This window comes from Argopecten irradians, chromosome 3, assembly GCF_041381155.1.
Source record: "Argopecten irradians isolate NY chromosome 3, Ai_NY, whole genome shotgun sequence".
NCBI classification, from domain to species: domain Eukaryota; kingdom Metazoa; phylum Mollusca; class Bivalvia; order Pectinida; family Pectinidae; genus Argopecten; species Argopecten irradians.
Window position 1 is genome coordinate 27,599,845 of NC_091136.1, and position 14,047 is coordinate 27,613,891.

Genomic DNA, 14,047 nt, shown 5'->3' on the forward strand with positions numbered 1-14,047 from the left:
ACCAGACTAGACCAGGGGGTCCTCAATCACTTCACTTGAGTCATAGCATTTAACCGCTAACAATGATTACTTAAGTGCTCTAGTTGTGTTAATCTACTTCTGCAAAGAGAATAATCTTGGTGGATTTAGGAGTTTAGCAGTCAATCTGTGTACCTTTGGGAATGATTAATTCACTCTGTCCATTGGGACTGACGATTCTTTCTTATGCAATCTCTCAGTTTTTATCAAAGGCAGAGAACAGATTGTTGTAGGCCAGTCTTACCACCTTTCTCATTGTAAGCCAACTCAGGTTCTTGTTGGAGGTTTGGAGGAAATCAGAGGCTAATTAAATCAGTAAAAAAGTAGCAGTGATTGGTGAGCTGGCCAGCTGTTCCTATTGGTCCAGGAGTCGTGTCAGTTTGGTACTAGCGGTCTTACTGTCACGTAAATATCAGATATTTATGAGAGCTCTTTCTTTGGGCATTGATTCAGTTGTACAAAATTAATTATCCTTTTGAAGATACCCATGCATCGCATGTACAGGCATGATTAGATAATGCCAGGCTGGAATCATGGCCAGGCTTCTGTGTAAAGGTTACACCGGATTGCATCTGGTGTATGTGAGGTTTTGGAAACCTATGTAGCACAAGAATCTTTGGGAACTTTGACTTTCCATCATTGTTAGGTCATAAGATGTTAGTAGTGGAGCAAGAACATGTGCTAATTTGTTAAGATAGATATAAAGATGTCGGTTGACTATGCCATTGCTGATATGGAGTTGTTTTCTTTCACGCATAAGAGGTAATTCAGAGGAATTAAATCTCTCTTGTTTATTGGTAACAATTATAGTAGTCTGTTGCTCTAATGCCATGGTTGTTCTCATTGGTTGATATTGATGAGAACTCTCTTGTTCCTTTTTTGTTTCATCTTTGTAAAATTTGAGCTCTTTTTCATTGTCCATCACTTTCAGAATGAATCTGCCCGTAGTCATTGGTTATTTTATTACAAACTATTCAATTACTTATTTCCATGGATGGGTTTCAAACGGCAGTAGCCATATTGAATGGTACTCAAAGATTACAAATGACTGCTGGTTCCTTGGTGATTACTTGGGAGAATGGGAGATTTTGGACAATGATCATTAATATTGACAAGAAGAGTGTTGTCATTGATCGGAAGCCTCTACAAATAGCCTGTTTTTATTACGTGACGTCTGATGTGGTGGGATTTGACATAAGACATTGGCGATGGTTCACCGTCTGGTGCTCAAACCTTGTCATGACTACAGAGCAGTATGTCATGTTATATATATAACTATACAGTCTGATGATGACATTGTCTAAAGCCACATAATTCCATAAGTGACATTTTCTGTTTTCCAACTGTAGTGATGTTGTTGCTTTTTATATATCCACACAATGCTGGCAGTGCCACTATCTGTTTTCTCGAAGTTGACGCTTTGTATTTTATCATATTTGGTTGGTTCATATTCTGGTTTCTGTTGGTTCTGCTGGTGCCATATTCTACACCCATACAACTCCTATAAGGACCACTTTGTATTTACATAAAGTTTTTGTGATGCCACTCTCACTATGCCACATAATTTTTTCAGTACTAATTTCTGTTTTTACACAGACTGGTAGTTCCTTTATCCTTACAATACCACCTACAGCAGTTCAAAACCAATCCCTAAACCATATCAGATTCAGGGAGTTTCCTAACAGATCTAAATCAATCCTGATTCAACAGTTGCTTAATGCATTGCGTATGGCTGCTATTCTCACAGCTGCAAAAAGTAATACACTTGTGCATTAAAGAGAGAATTAACCAAAACACCAACACATGCAATTGAAAACAATTTAATTGCAGGCAGTTTTCATTGTCATACAGGAGAAGTTATGTTTTCCCCCATCAAGAAACCTTTGTTTTCTGTGCGCAATTATCCAAAACTTCAAGACCTCGTATACCAAGTGAGTTTTCAGACGATGTAAAAATAGACCTATCAATGATGATGTTATTGAGATTTTACCACGAGTAGTATTCCATTTTACATGGAATTGATATTGATTAAAACCATAACCTTAATGTCTGATCTAAAGCAGGTGCTCCTATAAATTACTACGCTGGTGCAGTTAATGGTGACTGGTAATGACTGGTGCCCTTGCCGATTGATTCAACGCCTGACTGTTATTTGTAATAAAAGGTGGTTATGTGTTGAAAAGTTTAAGTTTTCTGTGTTGATGTGTCCATGATATGGCTATTAATATAATTTCCGTTTGTTTTAAAAAAAATTAGTTTGCCGTTTTTCCTATTCCTCACTTCCTGTTACCTTGACGAAGACAAAGGTGGACGTTGTAAAGATGACCTTGTATCACCTATCTCATTACCAGAGCCATTACGTGGGCTCCTTAAGGAGGTAACCTTTCCAAAGATGTTTATAGTTCAGTTGTTCTTAGAATAGCCCACTCATTGACAAGCGTATTGTTGGCGATGGGAAATCTATCATACTTAGATAATGTCCAAGAGGAAGTTAGTGGTGCTTCATTATTTACCAGAACCTAAGTGCAGATCTTCTTCATATTTTGCTCCATTAAGGTTGTTTTCATTATCACAGTCAAAAATGTATTTTTTTTAATTCAGGCCTGATGATTTTGGCCATGTCTTGATTTTGAGTTTCAAGACCCTAAAATAATAGTGCTGGTTTGCAATGTCTGAAATGCTACATTAAAGACAGAGAGCTAATTTGTCGAAGAATGATTACGAGATTTTGAAATCATTGTATACTGCAGTTGTAAGGTATATTAAAGATAATAGTATTGAGTTGGATCTATGTTCCTATGATAAGGTGTCAAGTAGAAGGCTGTATAGATCATTTCTAAGCCAGGTTCTGAATATAAATGGTCTATGTTCTGTGCTACCCACGGACAGTAATCCAGCCATCCAGCTTCAATGTTAAATAACGTCCATGTTTATCCTATTGATAGATTGATGGCGTCCAACCTTCCTGATCAATCAGTATTTTATTGAACCCTCGTCTAATGTCCATTCAGTGTTGCAGGAAATCAAATAGGATTTGTATGAAAGTCCTGGTGGCGATAACACCTACAAAAAGCTAAATCGTGTTTGACAAAACTATTGATATCTTTGTGAAAGGTCAGGCTTTTGAATTTATTTTTCATCCAAAATACAAATTAATCAGAGCATGACATTGCTGTTTGCGGTTGCCGGTTGAGTGCATTTGTAAATATCAATATACCTTTTACTTCAACACGTAGCAAAGATACTGATCTTAATGTGAATATTTCAGAATAATCCTGTAAAGCTGAGCAATATGTGGAAGTAAACATATCATAACTGCTAAAAAATACGTACAAAACAACATAACTCCAGCCATAGCTGGTGCTAATGAAGGTATGCCAATGGCAGCCTGTATAACGAAGTTAATCAAAATTTTTGATGCCAGTGAAGGGAGTGAATCTGATAATTATGCTGATTAGGCAGAATTTGCCACATAGGTTCGTAAACTCATGAAGTGTAATAATGCTGGAGTTAATGAAATGTTTTCTTTCAGTATGGTAAGCATGACATAAAACGCTAGAATTTTATGGTAAATGAATTGCTGCTAATACTGGTATTTGTAGACAAAGTGGTGATTTAGAGGGTGTTTTGGTGTGTCAGCAGAGATGGTAATTCAATAATGGGCTTCAGAAATAGTTTTAGGATCTGTCCATCACACCTATGAATTTTACTACAGGGGAGTTTAGTACCAGCCTATCGAATCAAAGGAAGATTTGCTTCAACAGAAAAAATAAAATCCCCAAACTCAACAAACATTTGCTGTTTTAATCTTTATTAGAAAAGTGTCGCCTAAAGAATGTTTCCTTTTGCATAAAAGATCTTGTCCTTGCATATATACTTTGCAAAATGGTAAAAGCCTACAGGAATATAATTGTTGCCATTGGAAAGCAAACTGCTGAAACATGTTGCTATTGAAACAAAAACCTGTTGAGGCATGTTGTTACTTGGAAATCTAGCTGAAAGTAAAATAATGAATGCTGAAACTCATTGCTACATGAAAATAAACATGCGAAGTAACCATTGTAGTATGTTACTATCAGGAAGAAGGTGATCATGAACTGGTAGACATGCATCCATTAGCTGGTGGACAGGCATTGATGAACTGATGGAGAATGAAGGAAACTCTTGTTTTGTAGTTTGAGAAAAAAGATAGCGATTAAGATGCTTAAACTATTTGACATCAATGCAATTTAGAAATCAATACATTTGTTTCTTTCAAAGATGATGGATGACATTGTTGATTGTTATATCTTTGATTCTTCCTTTGTATCAAGTGTTCCTCAGGTCATCAATCAAAGTTTTAATTACTCCAGCTTGAGTATGGATTAGGAAATTGCTGGACTCTGATGGAGGAGCTCACATTTTGAACTTAATCATAATTTTTTCATGTTTTGATTTGCAGCTGCATTAACAAAATCAGAATGAATGCATAAAATACTGCATGATCGGACCCCATATGAATACAAGTTATATGTAGGCCAATAAATTATCATTGGGTTTATCAGCCGCTCTATTTTTTAATGCTATGTTAGTTGTTTTTGACTTTGTTCCAATGGGTGAGATAAAAATGCTATTGATAACAGAGCCCTTGTTCAAGCTAGAAGTATGACAGATGGCGAGATCAAATGGGGCTCTATTGCATTAGACTTGCAACGGCTGACACTTGTGTTCAGGTTACAAATTACTGCACATTCTGATACGTACTCTAACTTTACATTTATAATCAGCTGAAAGCATTGGCTCTAGTGCTCTAATCATACATAATATCCGTGCATATGTTATAATTTTTGCATTACTATCAGCTATCTAAAATCATCTCTCTAATGGGAAGAGCAACAATAAACAATACAACAATAAACAATGGAAAAGTACTGTAGAATGGTTTTTACCAGTCATCTGTACTCAAGGTAAAGTAGACTAAAAAGTACATATATAAATTACATTACTATAGTATACTGTATCTAATGTTGTGCAGTGTGGACAGGAAAACAAATGATGATCGCCTCCTCTAAGGGTGTTTGTATATCAATTGTCACTTAATTTAGATAAATGGTATTAAATATACCTGTTTATCTGTATAGATTACCTCGCCCATCTCCAGGCCTATAATTGTATTCCTACAGTCTTCATACACTCATTACTGTCCATCTCTCGTCTCCCCAATACAACACACACCTACCGGACTCAGAGAGAGCTTTATGGATAAAAAATAGTCATTTGCGCATCAAAAGTTTCCTTCTGACGTGAAACCTGCCCTTAGTTTATTGATAGGTTGAGATGTTTGGTGAGATTGTTGGATGCGATTCTTGGCTTGATAAAGATATATATTGGAATGTAGGAGTAGAGTGTTCACCAGGAGATCGACAACTAGCTCTTTCAGATGGAATAGATAGTTTCAGCAGCCAAATTTGAAGATGATCATGTGGAGACTGTTTACTGGGACATTGGGGACTTGTATTTCAGCTTTCCGATTCTTCTGATGAAGAGGGCGTGCTGATTGATGATGATTCTGTTTGTTGCCTATACTTAACTTTATATTTGGAATGTAAATGTTCCCCAGCGATTGTCTGTCTGTGTTGTTATTCATTGACGTTGTATCCTTCACTATTATCTCAGCTGCTGTTGTAAAGGAGATATTTCTGGAACAGGTTTCTGACATTTTTCTCCCATTTTGTTTTTTTCCCTTTCTTAGCTGGCATCCTTCAACATATACCACATGTTGATGTGAAATTATATTCTCTGATAACTTTATAGAAGATTAGTTTACTGTCAGAATGTGCCTAACTTTCATTTGGCTGATTCAGACGTTATGTATACTTATTGATTTCCTATTGAAAAGAATCAATACACATTCAAGACCCAGTTATACAAGACCTAAGTTGAACTCAAGTTCAACCTTTCTGATATAAAATGGCTCCCTCTAGAATATAATGGTATACAAAAAAATCGGCCTGCTGTTCTTAATTGGAAGTTCGCTTTGCAATAACTGAAGACATTATTAGCAAAGAAGTCATTGAGACAATTGTTAATGTGTATAAGACTGGTTAACTCCAATGACAAGTTGAGTAAAGAGCTGATTAATTAAGAGGCCTGGCCAGATGATTTAGAGTAATTAGCGAGGAGTGAAGGGTATATTGGTAGGAGAGGGCACCTGTCACTCAGTCTGTGTTAGGTGTTACTTCATACCGTTCTTATCTCCTTAATGATAAAGCAAGTATATAGGCAGAGGCTGCAACACCAATCCAGAAGATATAGCTGGGTTTTTTTTATCATAAAACTGGCATCAAGTGAGGAATGATGAGATATTATAGTACAGTTCTGATAGCCCCCTTCTTCCCTCTATCAGAGATGTTGCCCATTTTAATTAATATAAGACATTATGGTATTGCTTGCCAATTTCAATATAAAAGTCTGATGTATTGATTTCCTCTCTTATAATATCTTGGGTAATGCTTGAAGGATTTGCCCTTACATTGCATGATTGTAGTAGTACTGATATTGATTGTGGATCTAAACATAAGAACCTATATTGGATTATGAAGATAAACGTTGGTCTATAGGATAAGTTGACCTTGATACTATTTAGATTTATGGGACTCTGGTTCACTGAAATACACAGGCAAGGTCATGATAGTTCAATTGAAATGATATTGATTGTAAGATCTAAGTTTGATAGCTTATTGGATTATAACTATGAAAGTAGGTCTGTTTGATGTATCAACCTTGATTGTAACACAAGCTTCTGGTACTGTTATAGCCAGGTTGTAGGGAGGTGAGAGTTCAAACATACAGGCACATTTGTTATAGTCATCAGAGTGATAATGGTCACTAACCTACCAACAACCAGGCTGGAATCTGTAGGATACATAAGATAACTGCTTCTCTCTTTAAAAAACACACACATGTTGAAAACCATTTGTTTACATGAGTTAACGGTAGAGCATACTAGAAAACATTGGCGTATTTATCTTTATCGTATCCACAATGTTACTGGCTCGAGGTGCAAATTAAACCCACTTCTGTTGATATTTACCGAGCAGACTCACACATGTGATGCCACCTCAGTGATCTCTTTTTTTTTGGTTTAGATAAAGGGCATTGCTGGTTCTGTGTGATTTGGTCGTGTAAAGGGTGTAGGCACTCATCCCCAACCTTGGCACCAAAGACGCTTGACAACCATTTATACATGTTAGTGTTACATGGGCTGTGTGCATGTGATACACCAGTGATTGCTGCATTATTACCTCCTGCGTATGAGGATGTCCTCATTATACCATTGTTTTTGAACCAGAGAATGTTGTACGTCATGGTGCCTTGTGCTTTTGTCATCACTACTGCTATAAAGCATTATATGGTTTATGTGTTTCCACTTGGCATTCCCTAAATATAACAGGGTCACCAAGTTTTCTACGCACTACTTTTGAATGACAAAGGTTGATTGTTTAATGATGAGGTACGTGGTGACGCAAGAACCTAAACATATGGGAGGATAAACAACTGTAGTAAAAAGACAATCAGATAGCTACGAATGTGGTTTTTTAAACCATTTCATCAAAGGAAAGAGAGGAATAGATAAAGCACACATCAGTGATGACGAAACATGCAAATGACGATATTGCAAATAACGAAAAAAAAATATGAAGGCAGTGATGAAATACATGTTATATGATTCACTACAGATGAAGATGTTACCACATCACCTTCTGATGTTCATTAAGCACTGCAGTAAATAAGCATATAGAAATGAGACAAGTACGAAAAGATCAGAAATGAAATATATAGTGTGATAATAAATAGATATATCGCCTTCACAGGTTGATTGTGTTTAGTAAAGAATGTCATCCAATACTATTTATGTTGTAGATAAACCTGTTGAGTGATAATGATACTTGGCACCCAATCTTTGATGGTGTGTACAATATAGCCTGCCTTTCATCGCTAATTACACTTTATTTCCCTCAGAATAATTGATGCTTTATACCTATATACTTGATTGACTTTATATATCAACCATCCTGTATAATTTAGTACCCGTCACCTTTCTAACATGATGCACTGCTATGTCTATACAATGCTGATGCCGCCAGGGAAACACTGAAGGAATATTGGTGACAGATTTCAATCTAGCTAGATTTATAGTCAGTGATAGAGCTATCCATACGATTATGATTTATCTGTAGCTGAAATATGGAAGGCAATGGATGGAATCGATAGAATGGCCAGAATGGCCGTAGGATTTGACCTCTAGGTACAGAAGGAAGTGTTCATTTTCTGGCCAACATTTTCCATCAGTTGATGTATAAGTGGAGTGTAAATGATGACAACATCCTGTGTGGCTGGCTTACTTAGACAGCCACAGGATTGAGATTGAAAGGTTAAGAATGCACACACACTCTTGGCTGGTATAGATATAATGGTCAGAAGAATCTTTGTTCTCCACTCTTGTTCTTCTTGTCCTTGCTGGTCATCCCTTTATGGGATTGCTTTGATAGATCAAACTTTAGAGACACCTTCATTGTTTGGGTGTACGTGTTACTAATATAAAAATCCTTCCAACCGTATAAGGCTGTAACCTTGACATTGCAGCAATATTGGAGTATTGTTGTCTTCAGTTTGGGTATCATTTCTGTAAGACTACTAGTTTTCATTATAGGCTCTATCTTTTAATTAAACTCTGGATCTAAATTCATTCAGGCAATATAGTTATGGAGATCTGTAGATATCTGAAAAACTTCTTTCATCAAGTTCTTTCTCACTTCTCTCTTTGCTTGTGAGTTTGATGTTGATGATTATTTGTTGAACTGGATAGGAACCATAAAACTGATAAAAACTGTTTCTAGTCCAAACACATATTAAAAAGAACTGTCACATACCAGAAGAACTATCACACACACCAGAAGATGGCTAACTGTCATTTACTTGCTGGATGAATGTTTTAGGGACATGCTGTCACCTTCGGTGTTTTGTCTCCAGTTAATCGATTTTGGTTTGTCTTGTAAGTTGTGCTGTGAGTTGAGGAAGAGCTACCATTACCACCTGTAATTGTATTAACCCATGGTTTGTATCCAGCCACTGCCATAGAAAATGTTCTCAACTCTCTGTCTGACTCGACACCATATTGCAGTTCTCAAAACAGCAGGTTTGACATTTACTTGAGCAGATACATGTGTATGTATTTCCTACCTAAGATGTTTTGTTGCTGCCTTGTCACATGTAATTATGTCTATATCATGCAATGTAGGTAATATGACGCAATATAACCCTAATAGGTGGCTGATCTTCAGCTTTTCTATTGCTGATAAAAGCAGACTCTAGACATTGATGTGCCATTCTAATAAAAGGGTTCAATGTTTGTCAATATTTCTTCAGTTTTGATGAAGCAGATGAAAGCGGTCGTATCCATGTAGTTTTACTAATTCTGATAAAAGTGGAGCATAACATGTCAATGTTTCTTCTATTTGGCTATATTGATAAAGGGGGATGGTGAGATGTCATGGTCTCTTTCAATGTCACTAATGTTCAGAGAGAATTCTTCACATCTTGGAGTGTTGACCTTGTAGAAAATTTTGTGTAGCTGCGTGATAAAAGATTTTAAGGCATGGCCTCAATATAATTGGGTTAAAGATCAATGCAGTCAAGGTAGGCAAATTTCGCAACACTGACCCGGAAATGCTCCCCTAGTCGTATGAATGACGTAATACATTCGTACAATTTGTGGTTTGGGCATTATCTATTTGACACATGTCATCTTATGAAATATAATTATGAAAACTTTAAAACTCATTTAAAGTTTTAAAAACGTTAGTTTTATTATATTAAGTGGTGAGTCAGATGGTCTAATGTAGACTAGCTAGCTCATTCATTTATGTATATTTCATTGTTAACTTTATTTCACGCTTGACATTAGATCAAAACCTCATATAATCTATATATAGAGCCCTTACCTAAAATAGTATCCGATTAACATAACCAGTGCAAGGGAATTTTGATGGAAGCCATATAAAGTGATATTGAGATATGTGTGACATGGGCAATCTGCCCTACAGATAAAACGGCCTGGCTGACAATATCTGGGTCGTTATAATACCTGTAGACTGGCCGAGCAGGTGATATCGGTGCAAAATAGCTCCTGCCATTGCAGGTCAAGGCCTTCCATCTAGCATGACCACAGGTGATTGTTTGACAAAGTGGTCACATTTATTTGGACACTTTAGATTAGACTTGTCAGTTTACAGATTCCATATATGTTGAGTTGACCGACATGTCATTCTCTCTAAATCCTTGTACATCAGCTGATAGTAAATCTGGTAGATCCATATCAGCTGACCCCACCTGGGTCGATTTCATCAGAAAACTTGCACTTGCGTTGATTTTGTTTATCAAACCAAACTCACAGGTCTTGTAAAGGGAAATTGTCATAGAATATACATTGAAAGAAAATTTTAATGCTTTCTTGTGGAAAGTATTTCAATAAACTCCAAACGATTGGAGGAATGACTAGCATTGTTCCATTTGCTGAATCTTTCACTAATGATGAAAAGAGACAAGCAATCTTGTAGTTCTGGTTTTCTCTGGAATTTTCAGCAATACTATTTCCTTTTTATGACTTCATCAAACACAAGGAAATATAAAACAAGTTGTCCTATTTTTCATGTTCAGCCTTCCTTTCAAGAGGGTGGTAACGTTCAAGGCTTATAGAACAGCTCCTGGTTCCTAAATACTGCATGCAATTGACACTAGTAGACTAAGCGCGGAGACAATTGAATTGTCTTACTCTGCTAGGGCGTGTTATTGTTGGCCCATGAGACCTGACCTTAGTGTACAACTGATACCCCACACGGCACCGTCTCTTCAGACTTGGGCCACTAGTGTAATACGATTACGCTGTCTTAGTAACAAAATTGGATCAGAGGGTGTTACTAAATAATTGAGTATGGTATTGTCAAGCATTGCAGGAGTTGGAATGAAGTGTTCTGTTGGTAGGTTGCATCGACTTGCTCCAGCATAAGTAGTCTATTAGTGTTTTGCAGGTTCTGCTTGTGGAATTTTCCATTATTCTGCATTGCAACCCTAGAATGTGGTTTGTCCCAGCAGACATGGTCTACGACTTACTTTACTTGTGTAAAGATGTGCTTGTTACCTATAAAGGAAGTTGCTTTAATTAACAGTCATTATGCCGTAAATTAATCGTCTACAATTTTTAAAAATCGTTGAGATCTGTCACTTGGATTTGAATAGTATGAACTTAAATATATCAGAGACCTTGCATACGTTTTGGCACTTTTATTACATTGATTTTTACTTAAATGCTATTAAGTACTGAATGTCTACTTGAAATTTAGGTCATTTCCACCATTGTTACTGTCAACGAGACATATAACATTTGGAGTGAGATGTGGCTGACACCAGTCTGGGCACTCAGTTTATGCCTTGGGGGCAAAGCTTACAATGAGCAATATATATCATCTGCAATGGAAATGCAGTATATGGCCAGATGTACCGTAGTGTCTGGTTTTAAGGCAGTAATGCTCTTAATTGGATGCAACATGCTGTACTAATGTTTTGAGTGATTTCAAAGGCTTTTTGCAATGTAATACAGTTCCAGAACAGGTTTTAGTTTCCTTGCACATACATTTTGGTCATTCTTAAGTACTGGTTAAGAAAGAGTTGGTATGGTAAAATATTGACAACCTGCATTTATGTTGTTAAGCATTTATTGAACAGAGTCCCTTATTCTTCCTTTATGCCATTTTAGTAGAGCTTTGCATAAAGGGCTGGCAATGTTTTAGTTTTAGAAGTATGGGGTTACTTTAGTGGTGTTTCATTCTGCCTTCGGACAATTTCAGTAGCAGTGACCTGGCCAAGACATCAAAAGCTTTTGGCTGCTTGGCAATGTTTTGGTTTTCGACACACTGACTGGAGCCTGGAATCTGAACTTGTATGATAGGTGAAGTGATCAGCATCATCACAAACCATCAGCACCACCCACACACATACCAGTAGTGTGTATCTGTTGGCTGACAGAGCCCAAACATCAATACAGACAGAGGTGGGGGGAGGGACACCAAACAAAGCTTCAATCTTCAATACTATCCAACTAATCTACGCAGCTTTCCTTCCTAAATGCCAAGCCACCATAACATACATAATAATATCTATACTCCAGACATTTTGGGCCTCCAAGAGCTGAGTTTTTTTGCCTGGAGAGTTCAGGTTGCAAAGATTTCTGTTCCACTGGCGGTTCACCTTAATTGGCCATCAGTGATGTTACCGGTGGGGAAGTGCATAGGAATGATTGTTTTATCCATCACAATGCTTACTCTAGCTTTATTCTCTGATTAGTCAATGATGCATTGAAGTTTTACAGATGAGTTGTATACTGGCTCGATCTGTTCTCATTCCTGAAATAGGACTGTCAGTGAAAGGAACGTCTTTACATAATTCTCCACTATTGATTTTGGTAGTATTCCATAGAGGCTGTTTATCTATTCAGATATTGTAGAATCAGCTTTGTTAAGAAACAGTTAGCCAATGGGTTTTTAACATCTTTACAGAGGACCTATGTGCACAGCAGGCTGTATCTATAATACACATAGTAGGTCTCTTTTATAAACAATACAACAAAGGCGCTGCACGATCTGTCTGGCATTGGATTGTGGCTCCGTTTGAAGAATAGTGTGCAGACTTCACTCCACCACAACCCTGTGTTTATCCTCATCTTTTGGCCAGACTTGTCTGTCAGATGGTACAGAAGAGTTATATAATGCTCTAGCACTGGTTGTAGGTTTGTAGTTCACCGTCGGAGTTGTGTCTCTTGCGGGAGTCAAGGCACCATATGGCATCTAACCATGCAATATCAGGACATTGCACTAATGCCTGTATATGGCCATGCAAGTGCAATGATTTAACCACCCATATGTTATTTTCCATTTCTTTATAGTAACATTCTTGCACTCCACACATTTATAATTCAGGATTTGATGGACATGTTGATACATGTTAACTAAAAATTAGAAAGTTTGATCTCTATATGTGTAGACCAATAACACACCATTTTCACACAAACAGCTACAGGGTATTAGAACAATAGTGAACACCAGTCTTGTAGTGATTGGCTGAGAATTTAGAGCCTTCAGGCAGATATTCTTTTACCATAAGGAATATATTGATGTTGTATGAGATCCATCAAGAAGCTTTCTTTACAAGTCCCTTGGAACAAACCTTCCTGATTATTGGGCTATTATAAGTGAAGTGTTTGTTTCTGTGTAATGATGGGATGTTCAGTGTAGGAATATAAATTACCCAATAAAGTAGAGAACTATCATAATAATTTGTCTGTAACATACTTGCATGCCCTGAATCTCTAAAAACTACAAAGTCTATTTCCTCATTCCTTCTTTCATGTGCAACCAATTTTATCAAATTTATGACCTGTAAAAGTGTTTTTTTCTTTAAACAGCAAAACGTGAATTGTGGGATAAGGCAAAGAGATTTATGAACAAAAGAATTGGAAGAAATAACACAATTATAAACAACCTTTCAAAACATCAATATAATGGCCCTTTGTGGTTTTTGATTTACGTATGAAGGAAGTTTGTTGTATGTCACTCTTAATGCTCTGAGTTGGTGTAAAGGTAATAGACCATTATACCTTAACAGTATTTTACCACATCCACTCATCAGCTATTTAAGGCAATACTTACAGACAGCTCAATGTCATTCGCTTACGTACTAATTCATAAATGGATTATGAAGTAAGTGCTGGTGGTATAGTTAGGTATCATTGGCATTGCATTAACACAGGGCTATATTAGTTTATAACTAATGCTGTACGGATCCCCAGTAATGGAACTGGATCAACTAGCAGCATGGTTTACTTGGCAACGTTTAACATTACCACGGTAATGGTGATAGCAGAGGAAGAAGTCTGATGGGAAGTTTTGTTAATGTCATAATCATTTCATCAAGAAATTGTATTGTTTTCAATTTT

General features: G+C 36.8%; 1 protein-coding gene across 4 annotated transcripts in view; it reads left to right on the forward strand.

The window, feature by feature from the left end:
* Positions 1 to 14,047, forward strand: part of LOC138318068 (estrogen-related receptor gamma-like) — an 88,142-nt gene that overhangs the window by 27,088 nt on the left and 47,007 nt on the right. The gene's annotated exons all lie outside the window — the stretch shown is intronic.